Source organism: Ornithorhynchus anatinus, chromosome 2 (genome assembly GCF_004115215.2).
Source record: "Ornithorhynchus anatinus isolate Pmale09 chromosome 2, mOrnAna1.pri.v4, whole genome shotgun sequence".
NCBI lineage: Eukaryota > Metazoa > Chordata > Mammalia > Monotremata > Ornithorhynchidae > Ornithorhynchus > Ornithorhynchus anatinus.
The window spans coordinates 99,255,651-99,269,219 of record NC_041729.1 but is presented as its reverse complement, the minus strand read 5'-3'; the positions used below and the strand labels follow the sequence as shown (position 1 = coordinate 99,269,219).

At 49.2% G+C, this 13,569-nt stretch overlaps 1 long non-coding RNA gene across 1 annotated transcript in view; it reads left to right on the top strand.

Annotated features, from left to right (window-relative positions):
* LOC114809148 overlaps positions 1–13,052 on the top strand; it is a 28,992-nt gene extending 15,940 nt beyond the window's left edge. The window contains exon 2 of the long non-coding RNA XR_003756904.1: positions 12,613–13,052. This is a non-coding gene — a long non-coding RNA (uncharacterized LOC114809148). The remainder of the gene's footprint in view (positions 1–12,612) is intronic.
* Positions 13,053–13,569: the final 517 nt, after the last annotated feature.

Here is a 13,569-nt window from a genome sequence, read left to right as displayed (position 1 = left end):
GGGCAAAGTTTGGGCAAAGGATGGGACCATTTTCCAGATCCCACAATCCTCTCTGGAACTGTATAACTTTGGAGGAGGAAGAAGCAGTTTTCCAGAAAAAAAACCCAAAAAACAAAAAAAACACAAATAAAATAGAACTGAAGAATCTGAAACTCTTTTGTATTAATAACCTGTGATCCCTGATTATATTGTTTTCAACTGCAACTCACACCCACACACTGTCTTAGCAAATTGCAACCCAGAAAGCAATGTGGTGGTGGCCCTTGAATACCCACAGCAGCACAGAGTGGAACACTTTTATGCTCAGTAGTGAAGGATCGTTGAAATTAATAAATAATAGGCCTTGGTGTAAGAGAATTAAAGTACAGTGAGCTAAAGACAGTAGCGCTGTGACATAATTGTCATTTATCTCCTAAGTTGTCATCAAACCCTTTGTTGAACACGACGTGAGTCGCGCTGAGCACATTCCAAGGTGATTGTGCAGTCAAAGAGATATTTTCATAATAAATACCAGTTTTGGAATGATTCAACTTTTTTTTTTATCCTTAAATTTAGGTATAGAAATAAGCTTAAGTCCTCTGGGCAACAAATTGAAAAATCCACTCGCCGCTGTGCCTTTATCATACTGTTCTTGTGAGACAGCATTTTAGTGTTACCAGGAGCTGCTGCTATTATAGCAAAGGTATAATAAAATAAAAGCTTGTTTGGGAACAGGAGGTTTTTTTTAAGAGTAGAAAAGAAAGTTATACAGTTCTAGAGGGGATTGCCAGATCTGTAACTGAAATCTACTTGATAATGAATTTGGGTTTAGTACCTGTGTGACAGATAATTCAATCAATGATATTTATTGAGTGATTATTGTGTGGAGAGCACTGTCCTAAGTGTTTGGAAGAGTATAGAGCAATAAAGCTAGTAGACATGTTCCCTGACCATCACAAGCTTACAGTCTAGAGGATTCTTATGAAATCTATAGTATTAATTTATCAATCTATCAGTTAATCGATGACATATTTGGAGTGTTTACTGCAAAGCAGAATACCATACTAAGCTCTTGGGAGAGTACAGTATAATAATAATGGTAATAATAATAATAATAATAATAATAGCGGTATTTGATAAGAGCTTACTGCATACCAGGCACTGTACTAAATCAAGTTGGACACAGTCCCTGTCCTACATGGGGCTCACAGTCTCAAATTCTATTTTACAGATGAGGTAACTGAGGTCCAGAGAAGTGAAGTGACTTGCCCAAGGTCACACAGCAGACAAGTGGCAGAGCCGGGATTAGAACCCATTACCTTCTGACTCCCAGGCTCTATCCACAATGCCATGCTGCTTCTCTACAGAGGAGGTAGACTTGTTTCTTGCCCACAACACATTTGCAGGCAGCGAAGTATGTGGGTTTAATAAAAACCATATCAAAGGAGTTCAAGTGGAAGTATTCATTCATTCATTCAATAGCATTTATTGAGCGCTTACTATGTGCAGAGCATCGTACTAAGCGCTTGGAATGTACAAATCGGTAACAGATAGAGACAGTCCCTGCCTTTTGACGGGCTTACAGTCTAATCGGGGGAGAGAGACAGACAAAAACGATACAACCCAAGTCCTCTGATTCCCAAGCCCATGCTCTTTCCACTAAGTCACGCTGCTTCTAGCACTGGCACCTACAAGCTAATCGGTTTGGACACAGTCCATATCCCACCTGGGGCTCTCAGTTTTAATCCCCATTTTATACATGAGGTAACTTAGGAACAGAGAATAACAATGATGATAACTGTGGTATTTGTTGAGCTCTTTCTATGTTACAAGCGCTGAGTCAAAGACAAAACCATCCAGTCCCCTATGGAACTCACAGTCTTAGTCAGAGGGAGAACGGGTTTTGAATCCCCATTCTGCAAATGAGGGAACGGAGGCCCAGAGAAGCGAAGCGACTTGCCCAGGCTCACAGAGCAGACGAGTGGCAGAGCCGGGGTTAGAACCCAGGTCCTTCTGACTCCCAGGCCCACGCTCTACCCACTAGGCCAAGCTGCTTCTCTTCAAGGCCTTCTGATACCACGAAGGTAGCTTTCTCCCTTCGGATGGCATTTAATCCCCGCCGGTCCTCCTGATACGGGACTGATCCCCTTTGTCATGCTGCTGTTGTGAGACAAGCATTTTAAGTGCTACAAGGAGCTGCTGTTATTATGACAACGGTAGCAGGGGCCTGCTCTGGAAGGGTAGCCTCTTAGGAGAGGAGGCAAAACACATTTTCCTGGTTCCAGCGAGGCTGGTAAAGAGGGTGGAGCATACAGAAATGATCTCACGGTCTCGAGATTAGCTCTATCGCCCGAAAGGGAAAAATGTGAGCCCCGGTTATTTCCCTGTATGGCTCTAACCGGGGAAATCCAGGGGGATACGCACACCGCGGTGTGTAACAAGCAGTACACGGGCGCGAACTTATCCCGTGACCCGGTTATCAGCCGAAGGCCGGGCCGGGATCCAGGAACTTTGATCCTCCAGAAAACAGGGAACGCGGCATCACGTTGAGCTAATTTTGTAGGGTTCACCGAGAGGACAGCGTCAAGTCCCGGCGTTGGGGAGCGGCGTTAGAGGAGGCGCTAGGTGCTGGCTGCCCGGGACCTGCGTGCCCAAGCAGGAATCTTTGCCTTTCATTCATTTCATTTCACCTTTCCGGTTGTAATTTCGTCCCTTCCAAAACTCTGTTCCTATTAAAATGCACGGTGTGAGGGCTGGATCATGTGTGGGCTGGTGTGTGTTTGGGGATGGGGCAGTGTAGCTACCTCTGCACCTCTTAATTTATGTATGTGTGTGTGTTTGTGTTTGTGTGTGCCCTTTTGGTTGTCTATTCATTCAATCACATTTATTGAGCGCTTATTGCATGCAAAGCACTGTACTAAGTGCTTCGAGAGTACAATTCGGCTACAGATGGAGACTATCCCTACCCAACAATGGCTGCGTATGTGTATTTATGAGCCATTTTGTGTGCATGTGTTTGTACTTCTTATGCATGTATTTGTGGGCACATTTGTGTGTTTGTTTTTCTGTAGCTATGTGTTTGAGGGAATATTTGTGTTTGTTCTTGTGTATCTGTGAGTTTGTGTGCATAGTTGGTCTTTTTGTGTGTGTATTTGTGCATGTGTATTTGTGTGTTCATGTGCATATGTGTCTCTGGGTGTGGGTGTGGGTGCATTTCAGGATAGAAGGCTCACCTCACACAGGAATCCAAGTGAGGAAATGTTTTGGCAGGGGGCTGGAAACAGGGCAACGAGGAAGCTGTGCAGCTTGGAGTCTCATCGAAGCTCTGGAACAAATCACCTTCAATCAATCAATCGATCAATCAGTCAATCAGTCATATTTGTAGAGCACTTACTGTGTGCAGAGCACTGTTCTAAGCATTTGGGAGAATATAACACAGCAGAATTACCAGACATGTTCACTGCCCGTAACAAACTTACAGTCTAGAGGGGGAGACAGACATTAATACGAATAAGTAAATAGTTTACGTGCATAATATAATTTGAAGATATGTACATTAGTGCTGTGGGGCTGGGGGTGGGGCAAATATCAAATGTCCAAAAGTCATGGATCCAAGTGCATAGATGACACAGAAGGGAGAGTGAGCTGGGGAAAAGAGGGCTTAATCGGGGAAGGCTTCCTGGAGGAGATGTGCCCTTAATAATACTTTGAAGGTGGACAGAGAGTGGTCATCTGGCAATATGGAGGGGGAGGGAGTTCCAGGCTAGGGGGAGGATGTGGGAAAGGGGTCAGCAGAGAAATAAATGAGATCGGGGCCCAGTGAATAAGCTGGCGCTAGAGGAGATGAGTGTGAGGGCTGGGCTGGAGTAGGAGATCAGCGAAGTGAGGTAGGATGGGGCAAGATGATTGAGTGCTTTAAAGCCGACTTTCTGTTTGATGCGGAGTATCCTGAGGAAAGCCATGCCTTACACTGCCATGAAACGGGGCCTTCATCCAAGGTGCTCCCGGGAACACTGGAGGATCGTCAAGTGCAAGTCCCTCGGCCAAAGTAGAGATCTCAGCCAGATTACTCCAGGGAACACTGGAGCACAGACAAGTCCGTGTCCCCCTAAGCCAGCTAAGGTACTAGAGGAGCACTGAAACACCGACAAGTCCACGTACCCCTACCATGGTGAAGGATCCCTGCCAGGATGCCAGAGGAGCACTGGAGCACTGACAATTTCACGGTCCCTCACCACATTGAGGACCCCAGTCGGGGTGGTAGAGGGCTAGGAACTGCTCTATGTTATTGTCAGTTCCTTAGCACCACTGCTGGTTCGAAGTCCCCCCGCCCTTTTCTAAGGCTCTTGGAGAAGGGTGTCGCTGGAGGGCAAGAAACCCAGCTGGGGGGATCCAATTGAGATCAAGATGGAGAAACAGCATTTCACAGTGGATACAGCACAGGGGGTCAGAAGGTCACGGGATCTAATCCCGGCTCTGCCACTTCTCTGCTGTGTGATCTTGGGCAATCACTTCACTTCTCTGGGCCTCAGTTATCTCATCTGGAAATGGGATTGAGTGTGTGGGACAGGGACTGTCTCCAACCTAAATTGCTAGTATCCACCCCAGTGCTTAATACAGTGCCTGGCAAATAGTAAGCGCTTAACAAATATCACAATTATTATTATTATCATCGAGGGAGTCGTTGTTCAGGTTGGTGCTACTAGCAGGGCAAACCTCCTGGCTCCTCTTCAGCGAGGATATCATCCTCACAGAACCACGAGGGTTCACCCACCCACTCACTTCCCACGGCCTCTACCCAGAACTCTGCCGTTCAATCAATCCATCAGTTGACTCTATTTACTGAGTGCTTACCGTGTGCAGAGCATTTGGGAGAGTGCAATGTAACAGAGTTCGTAGACACGTTCCCTGCCCACAACGAGCTCACAGCCTAGAAGGGGCCATAGACATCACCGTAAATAAATTATGGATATATACGTAAGTGCCGTGGGGCTGAGACGGTGGTGAATAAAGGGAGCAAATCAGGGCAATGCAGGAGGAAGTAGGAAAAGAGAAAATGAGGATTTAGTCAGGGAAGGCCTCTCCACTCATTTTCCTCAGGGCTTTCATTCATTCATGCAGTCATATTTACTGAGTGCTTCCCCCTCACCTGGTGTCTCCTCTGTGGGCCTGGAGGGACGCGGGACAGTGGGGTGGCGTTTCATCTGACAACCAGCAGAGAGACCAGAATGGAATCCTGCCAAGCAGAGGTGCCAACGCCATGATCGAGGCGGGGCGGAGGGGCAGTCATCTCTATGGGATTAGCGTTTTCGTGAGGAGAAGCAGCATGGCCTAGTGGAGAGAGCTCAGTCCTAGGACTCAGAAGGACCTGACTTCTAATCCCTGCTCCGCCACTTGCCCGCTGTCTGACCTTAGGCAAATCACTTCACTCCTCTGAGACTCAGCTCCCTTATCTGTCAGATGGGGATTAAGATTGTGAGCCCTATGTGGGACAAGGACTGTGTCCACCCTGATTAGGCTGTATCTACTCCAGGCTTAGTACAATGCCTGGCACATAGTAAGTGCATAACATATGCCATTAAAAAAAAATAGCATCACAGACAGGGCAGGCCATCATAGCTAGCCCGTCCCTCCCCACGGAGCTAGGAATGGACCACTTTGATAATGTTGGTATTTGTTTAGCGCTTAACTATGTGCAGAGCACTGTTCAAGTGCCGGGGTAGATACAGGGTAATCAGGTTGTTCCACGTGAGGCTCACAGTCTTAATCCCCATTTTACAGATGAGGGAACTGAGGCACAGAGAAGTTAAGTGACTTGCCCACAGTCACACAGCAGACAAATGGCAGAGCCGGGATTCGAACCCATGACCTCTGACTCCCAAGCCCAGGCTCTTTCCATTGAGCCACGCTGCTTCTCTTCACTTTGGCACGCTGATAACAGGAGGAGGGAGAAGGCTCTGCAACTGCTACACCAGAAATCCTCGCCAAGTCCAGGGACCACAAGGCTGGACCTTTCCCCCGACCTGGCCCAGCGTCTGGGCCCTGGGAGACGGGAACGTCTTTCCATGTCACCTTTGCCTGTCCTATCCAGGCAATGAGGGGCAGCCAGCACTGTGGCTCCTGGACTTGGATCAGTACTCTCCCAAGTGTTTAGAACAGTGCTCCGAAAATAAGTGCTCAGTAAATAACGATTGAATGAATGAGTGAGCAGTGATGGTGGCCGCACAGCCACATTTGCGAATGGAGCACAGCGAAGAGCCGCTAGTTTAGTGCCTAGAGGCGCTTAGGCCATTATGGCTTCGGGCTGGAGGCGATGGGAACTGTGCTGGCTACAGCAGTCACAGTGGGTCCGGCCCGAGAATCAGTGTGGTCCAGTGGAAACAGGCTTTCACTTGTCTGCTGAGTGACCTGGGGCAAGTCACTCCTATTCTCTGTACCTCAGTTACCTCGTCTGTAAAAAGGCGCTGCACCACCGCCTGCCTGCTCGCTCACTGCCCTCCTTGCCCCAGCGGGAACCTTACCGGAAGGAGACAGACCTTGTGAATTGCGCTGCACCAGCCTGTCACCATTAATATCTGTCTCCCCAGCTAGACTGTAAGTCCGTTGTGGGCGGGGAAAGTGTCCGTTTATTGTTATGTTGAACTCTCCTAAGCAGTACAGTGCTCTGCACACAGTAAGCGCTCAATAAATATGACTGAAGGAATGAGTGAAAGATTCTCTGTCCTGAAATTTCAAGGATGATGTTCAACTATCAATCCTGATGGGAGATTCTGTCATCGGTCAACTGTGGCAGTGAGAGGCAGTAAAGTGACATTGGGGGCAAAGTCCTATAAAATGGGGATGCTTCTGGTTTCAATCAATTCATCAGTGATATTTATTGAGCGCTGACTCTATGCAAAGCGCTGTACTTGGGGGAGCGGATGTGATCACGGGTACTCTTAGCGCTCCCCAAACATCCTGACCTTGGGGCAGCTCTGCCTGCTGGCGTGAACGATTAGAGTAATAGAGTGAAGCTATCCCGGATGAAAATCGTCATCATCACCATGGCATCCGTTAAGCGCTTACTATGCGCCAGACACTGTGCTGAGGCGGATACAAGCAAATCGGGTGGAGCACATGAGGCCCACAGTCTTAATCCCCATTTTCCAGTTGAGGTAACTGAGGCCCAGAGAAGGGAAGTGACTTGCCTACAGTCACTCAGCAAGCGAGTTGCACAGGCTAGGATCAGAACCCAAGTTCTTCTGACTCCAAATCGGGTTGAGCACATGAGGCTCACAATCTTAATCCCCATTTTCCAGATGAGGTAACTGAGGCCCAGAGAAGGGAAGTGACTTGCCTACAGTCAGCAAACGAGTTGCACAGGCTAGGATCAGAACCCAAGTTCTTCTGACTCTTAGGCCCATGCTCTATCCACCAGGCCAAGCTGCTTCTCTTCTATAAAGCCAACTCTAGCAGTTCCTTAAACTGTCCAGGGGAAATCGGCTGTAAGCAACCCAAGGCTGAGGCTTGGGGCATGGGGTTGGGTGTGCCTGAGTGTGTGTGTGCGTGTGTGTTTGTGTGTGTGTTTGAGGAGAAACCGGGGGGGTCAGAGGGGTGAAACGGTCAAGATCCAACATGTTTCCTGCAGCCAGACGTGGCTGGTTCCAAAGCTCTCATCCAAACCCAGGCTGCTTCCTCCTGAGCAGCCCAGAGTCGGCCCCTCTTTAACCCCCCCGGGTCAGACCGCTAATGGGAAGGCCTCGACCTCCTCGCCGGACCCCTCACGAGGGCTTTCTGCACAGACCCCCGTGATTCAGACCTCATGTCTGATAGGAATGAGGTTCAGGGCGCACTTCAGGGGGTCCTTCCGTTGTCAAAACAATAATAGCTGTAATTTTCTCTCCGTCTATTTACAGGAAACAAACCCTTCCTTCCTGTCCTCTGCCTGTGGCAGAAAATAGATGAGATGAGCCCTTGGCCAGGAACAGCGGAGGAGACCCTCTCTCCCTCCCTTCTCCCCACCTCCTCCCTGCCAGTCCACAGGCCCAGGCCCACAGCCGGCTTGGTCGGGGAGCCTACAGGGCATCGGGTTAATTTTAGCCCTTGTCAGCCACATCCCCGCCTTCTTTCTCCCCCCTCCGCCTCACTTTGTGTCTTTCCAGCTCTTTCCGGCTCCTGGGCGATGCGCGAACTAAATATAGCCTGGGAAATTTGCAGCCATCCCAGTATTTTTAAACGGTCCCCAGCCTCCGGTCTGCACACGCGTGTGACGTCGATGAGATTGAGCTTCCCAGAATTTCTCATGGGAATCCAAGGTGCCTGAGCCCGGCCCACGCCTGGCTTGATTCTGTCTGCGGATGCGTCTGTCTCCCCATGCGCACCTCCTGTGGGATCTCGCCTCCTGCCTCCCAGACTAGAGGAGCAGCAGGCCTCGTGTGTCTGGCAGGCGGGGCTGGATGCTGGAGGGCGGTCGACGCCTCAGGATGTCCGTGGGCCGTCCTTCAAGCGCACGGCTTGCTCGCCTGGACGGGGCCACGGGAGAAAAACCGAGAAGCCATTTTGGGCAGCTCGGGCACAGAGGAGACCGGGCTGGATGGGCAAGATGGAATTAACTGGCGTTTGCCCGATGCTCAGAAAGCCCTCGCTGAAAGGTTCTGCAGAAGTGTTAATCAGGATTATTATTGTTATTGCTGCAACTGCTAAAGGTCCCTTGAGGGGGAAGACGTTTCGGGAAAATCTCCCCACCTGCCAACTTTCAAGAGCCTAGCGGTTCCACAGCCCTCTCAGTCCTGAGGCCCCAGAAACACCCGCACCGCTTCTGCCCCTCTTCCCCCTTCCCTCCTCTCCCTCACCCTTTCTCTTCAAGATTTTCTGAGCTGAAAGTTAATCTTTTTATATTTCCAGGGCAATTCATTGGATTTTGTTCTGTCATGGACAAACGCTAAACTCCAGCAACAACCTCCTTAATCCATCAGTGGCATCCATTGAACCCTTCACTGGGTGCAGACCTCTGTACTAAGCGCTTAGGAGAGTACAATCTAATAGAGTTGATAGACAGGGACCAGTTCTTTCCATAGGATTTTATAAAATCCAGTGGGGAGGATCAATCAATCAGTGACAGTTATTAAGCACTCGCCCTCTCAGGATCACACCTGGGGAGTTTCCAGTACTCTACCAAGCTTGGCTACGGGAGGGAGAGTCAAGCAGAGGCCTATCAGTTCCATTCTCAGCTTGGGCAGTGGCTAGAGAGTAAAAGGAAATCTGCTACAGGTCAAAACTCACCCATGCTTGGCAGCAGCGGCAAAGGAGAGTGACGAGGGTGGAGACTCGAGTTTACGGCGCGGAAGGCAGCAGTGGTAAACCACTTCTGGATTTTTACCAAGAAAACTCTATGGATCCACTACCGGAACGATTGCAGATGGAGAGCGGGGCGTTCTGGGAGAGATGTGTCTGGGCTGTCGCTATGGGTCAGAAACGACTCGATCGCAGAAGACAAGATCGAGCACTTACTGTGTGCAGAGCACTGTACTAGGACCTTGGGAGAGCATACCACAGCAGAGTTCGTGGACAGGCTCCAGTTCTTTCAGTAGGCTTTTTACCTAGACTGTAAGCTTGCTGTGGGAAGTAATGTGTCTGTTTGTTGTTATATTGTATCCCAAGCACTTAGTACAGTGTTTTGCACACAGTAAGTGCTCAATAAATATGATCGAATGAACGAAGTCCAGTGAGGAGGAATAACTAGTCAATCAATTAATTAATGGTATTTACAGAGCGCTTACTGAGGGCAGAAAACTGTACTGAGCACTTGGGAGAGTACTGTGCCTCGTTCTCACCTGTCTGGCCTCCAACTTCTCAACCCACATCCTGCCTCTGGCCTGGATCGCCCTCCCTCCTCTAATCTGACAGACAGTTCCTTTTCAAAGCCTTACTGAAAGGTACATCTCCTCCAATTGGCCTTCCCAGACTAAGCTCCACTTTTCTTCATCTCCCTGACCTGCTCTCTTTGCTCTTCCGCCATCCCAGTCCCACAGCACTTAGGTACATATCAGTAACTTTACTTATCTGCATTGACGTCTGTCTCTTCTTCTAGACCGTGAACTCCTTGTGGGCAGGAATTCGTCTGTTTGTTGTTACACTGCAATCTTCCAAGCACTTAGCACTCAGTAAGCACTCAATAAATGTGATTGAATGAATGAAAGTAAGCTTGCTGTGGGCAGGGAATGTCACTGTTAGTTGTGGTATTGCATTTTCCCAAGCGTTTAGTACAGTGCTCTTCACATGGGTAAGCACTCAGTACGATTGAATGAATGAATGAACAAGATGAGGAGACACGTTCCCCGATCACGACGATTGGGTTGGAAGCGAAGCCAGGCCGGCCTCAGGACAGCGTCTCTGGGTGGGATGTGGGAGAAGCATTTAGTGACAACCGGCACCCCACCCAACCTCGCTCGGAAAAGTGAAAAATGGAGTGAAGGAAAGCGACAGGAGGGGTGGAGACCATTTAGAGATGCAGTAGAGCCAAGCATCAGACAAGGCTGCAGACAAAGCTGCTGGAAACGACTGTGATGGGTCGCCTGGTAAAGAGAGCCTCTTTTTGAGCAGAAGACACATTGACGTCAAAAGATGACCAACTGTGCAGAGGAAAAAGAAAATGGCTTCGGTCATAGAGCACCGGGGCTTGGGAGGGAGGGGGGCCTAGTGTCTAGCCCTGCCCCCTGCTACCGACTGGGGAAGCGGCATGACCTGGGAGTCAGAAGGTCCTGGGTTCTAATCCTAGCTCCGCCACTTGTCTGCCATGTGGCCTTGGGCAAATCGCTTCACTTCTCTGTGCCTCAGTCTCTTCATCTGTAAAGTGGGAATTAAGACTGTGAGCAAGTCCCTTGTGCGACAGGGACTGTGTGCAACCCAATTTGCTTGTGTCCACCCCAGTGCTTAGTACAGTGCCTGGCACATACTAAGTGCTTAACAAATAGTACAGTTATTATTATTATCTTGGGCAAGCCACTTAACTTATCTAGGCTTCAGTTTCCTTGCCTGTTCTCCTTCCTACTGAGACTGTGAGCCCCAGGTGGGACAGGGACTGCTTCCCATCTGATAATCTTCTATCAACCCCAGGGTTATCAGCATGCTCAGCGCATTTTATTACCACTGTTCTTGTCTGCCCCTCTCCCCCATTAGACTGTAGCCCATCAAAGGGCAGGGACTGTCTCTATCTGTTGCCGACTTGTACATTCCAAGAGCTTAGTACAGTGCTCTGCACATAGTGAGCGCTCAATCAATACTACTGAATGAATGAATAACACATGCTTAATCAATACAATTCTCATCGTTATTATTATTGTTACTGTTCAATCACTGAGTGAATCATTGGTGTTTATTGAGCGCTTACTGTGTGCTCGCCTTTGACTGTCGGGTCGTCTCCGACCCATAGCGACGCCATGGATACATCTCTTCCAGAACGCCCCAACTCTATCTGCAATCATTCTGTAGTGTATCCAGAGTTTTCTTGGTAAAAATACGGAAGTGGTTTACCATGGTCTCCTATGCAGTAAACTTGAGTACCCATCCCTGTCTCTCTCCCACGCCCCTGACTCTCTCCCATGCCGCTGCCGCCCAGCACAGGTGGGTTTTGACTTGTGGCAGATGGCCTTCCACTCGCTTGCCACTGCCCAAGCTAGGAATGGAATGGACAGACCTCTGCTTGACTCTCTCTCCCGTAGTCGAGACTGGAAGAGGACTGGAAACTCACTTGGGAGAGTACAATGGAACAGAATTGGTAGACACGTTCCTTGTTGTTATGTAGGAGGAGAGTGTAATCGGGTTAGGCAGACATCCAGATTCTCAGCCCACTGGGGTCCAAGAAACCCATTCACCACCAGTGACACTTACCTATACTCAAGTCCCTGGAGGCTGAAACTCTAACTCACCCATGGGCCTCCCCTCTAGATTGATTCTAGTCTAATTCCCCCGATTAGACTGTAAGCCCGTCAAACGGCAGGGACTGTATCTGTTGTCGACTTGTTCATTCCAAGCGCTTAGTACAGTGCTCTGCACATAGTAAGCGCTCAATAAATACTATTGAATACTATTGAATGAATGAGATTGGAAGTTGCTTGCAGGCAGGGAAAGTATCCATCAACTGTGTTGTATTATACTCTCCCAAGAGCTTAGAACAGTGCTCTGCACACAGCTAAACGAATACCATTAATTGATAGATCGACCTGCAGCTCTCAGGGAGAGAAGCAGCGTGGCTCAGTGGAAAGAGCCTGGGCTTGGGAGTCAGAGGTCATGGGTTCAAAGCCATTGTTCAAAGGCATTGTACTGAGAGCTGGATGGATACAAGCAAATCCAGTTGGACACTGTCCCTGTCCCATGTGAGGCTTATGGTCTCAATTCCCATTTTCCAGATGAGGTAACTGAGGCCCAGAGAAGTGAAATGACTTGCCCAAGGTCACAGAGCAGACAAGTGGGTAGAGCTGGGTTTAGAATCCATGACCTTACTCCCAGGCCCATGCTCTACCCACTAGGCCATGCTGCTTCTCTTTGCTTTCCCATTCGTTCTCCTAAACAGGTAGATTTCAGAATGGCTTTTTCCTTTACACTGCGGCTGTTCCTGAACTTACCGTGCTGCTTCTCTAATGTTCTTTTCCTTAGAGACAGCCAGAACCCGGGCAGCGGAACTCAAACGAAGACTGCCACAAGAGACTAAGAAGGGCCATCTTCCTAAATTGCCTTGCTTCATCCCGGCCAGAAGGACAGAAGCAGCGGCATCTCCAGCTTTCTGCAACCCGGGCAGACTGTCCTTGTGACCACAACTCTGGCTTCACCTGTGACCGATGGACTTAGCACAGTACTCTGCATACAGTAAACACTCAATAATCCCACTGATGGATTGACCGATTGACTCTGAGCCATGAAAAGCCCCAAACTCTACTCTTCTAGCCACCGGATGGCTTTTTGATGTTTTTTGGATATTTATCCTCGGCCTTATTTTTCATGTTGTTTGTGTGCTCTTACTGTTTTCTCTTTCCTTATGTGTCCATCATTAGGCCCGTTGCTTCCTTAATCAGTCAAACAATGCTAGTTATTGATCACTTACTGTGTGCAGCACATTGTAATAAGTGCTTGGGAAATTGCAGTTCAGCAGAGTTGGAAGTCAGGTTCCCCTGCCCACAGTGAGTTTACAGTTTAGAGGGATACTGATAAAAGTAATAAAGATAATAATCATTAATTGTAGTTAAGGGTTTACAATATGGCATGCACCGTGCTAAGCACCGAGGAAGATTCAACCCAATTTAATCTGACACGGCACAGTGCCCGAAGCATAGTAAGCACTTAGCACATGCCATAAAGAGGGAGGCTGCCCAGAGTCTGGGTCACACCATGGATTCTACCCCTCTTCCTTCCAGAATTCTCCGTGGGAAAAACCAGCTCTGAGCACGCTCCCCTCCCAGCCCCTCGTCACCGTCCCTGCCTGGAGCGCCGGCTTCGGTGGAGGCCGCGGGGCCCTGGAGAGGGCGTGTGACTCCGGGAGCCGGAGGCAGGGCCGGGTCGGGCCCGGCCGGGCCCCGGGTGGGTGGGTGGACTGCTTTCTCAGGGCCGCAGCCCCCA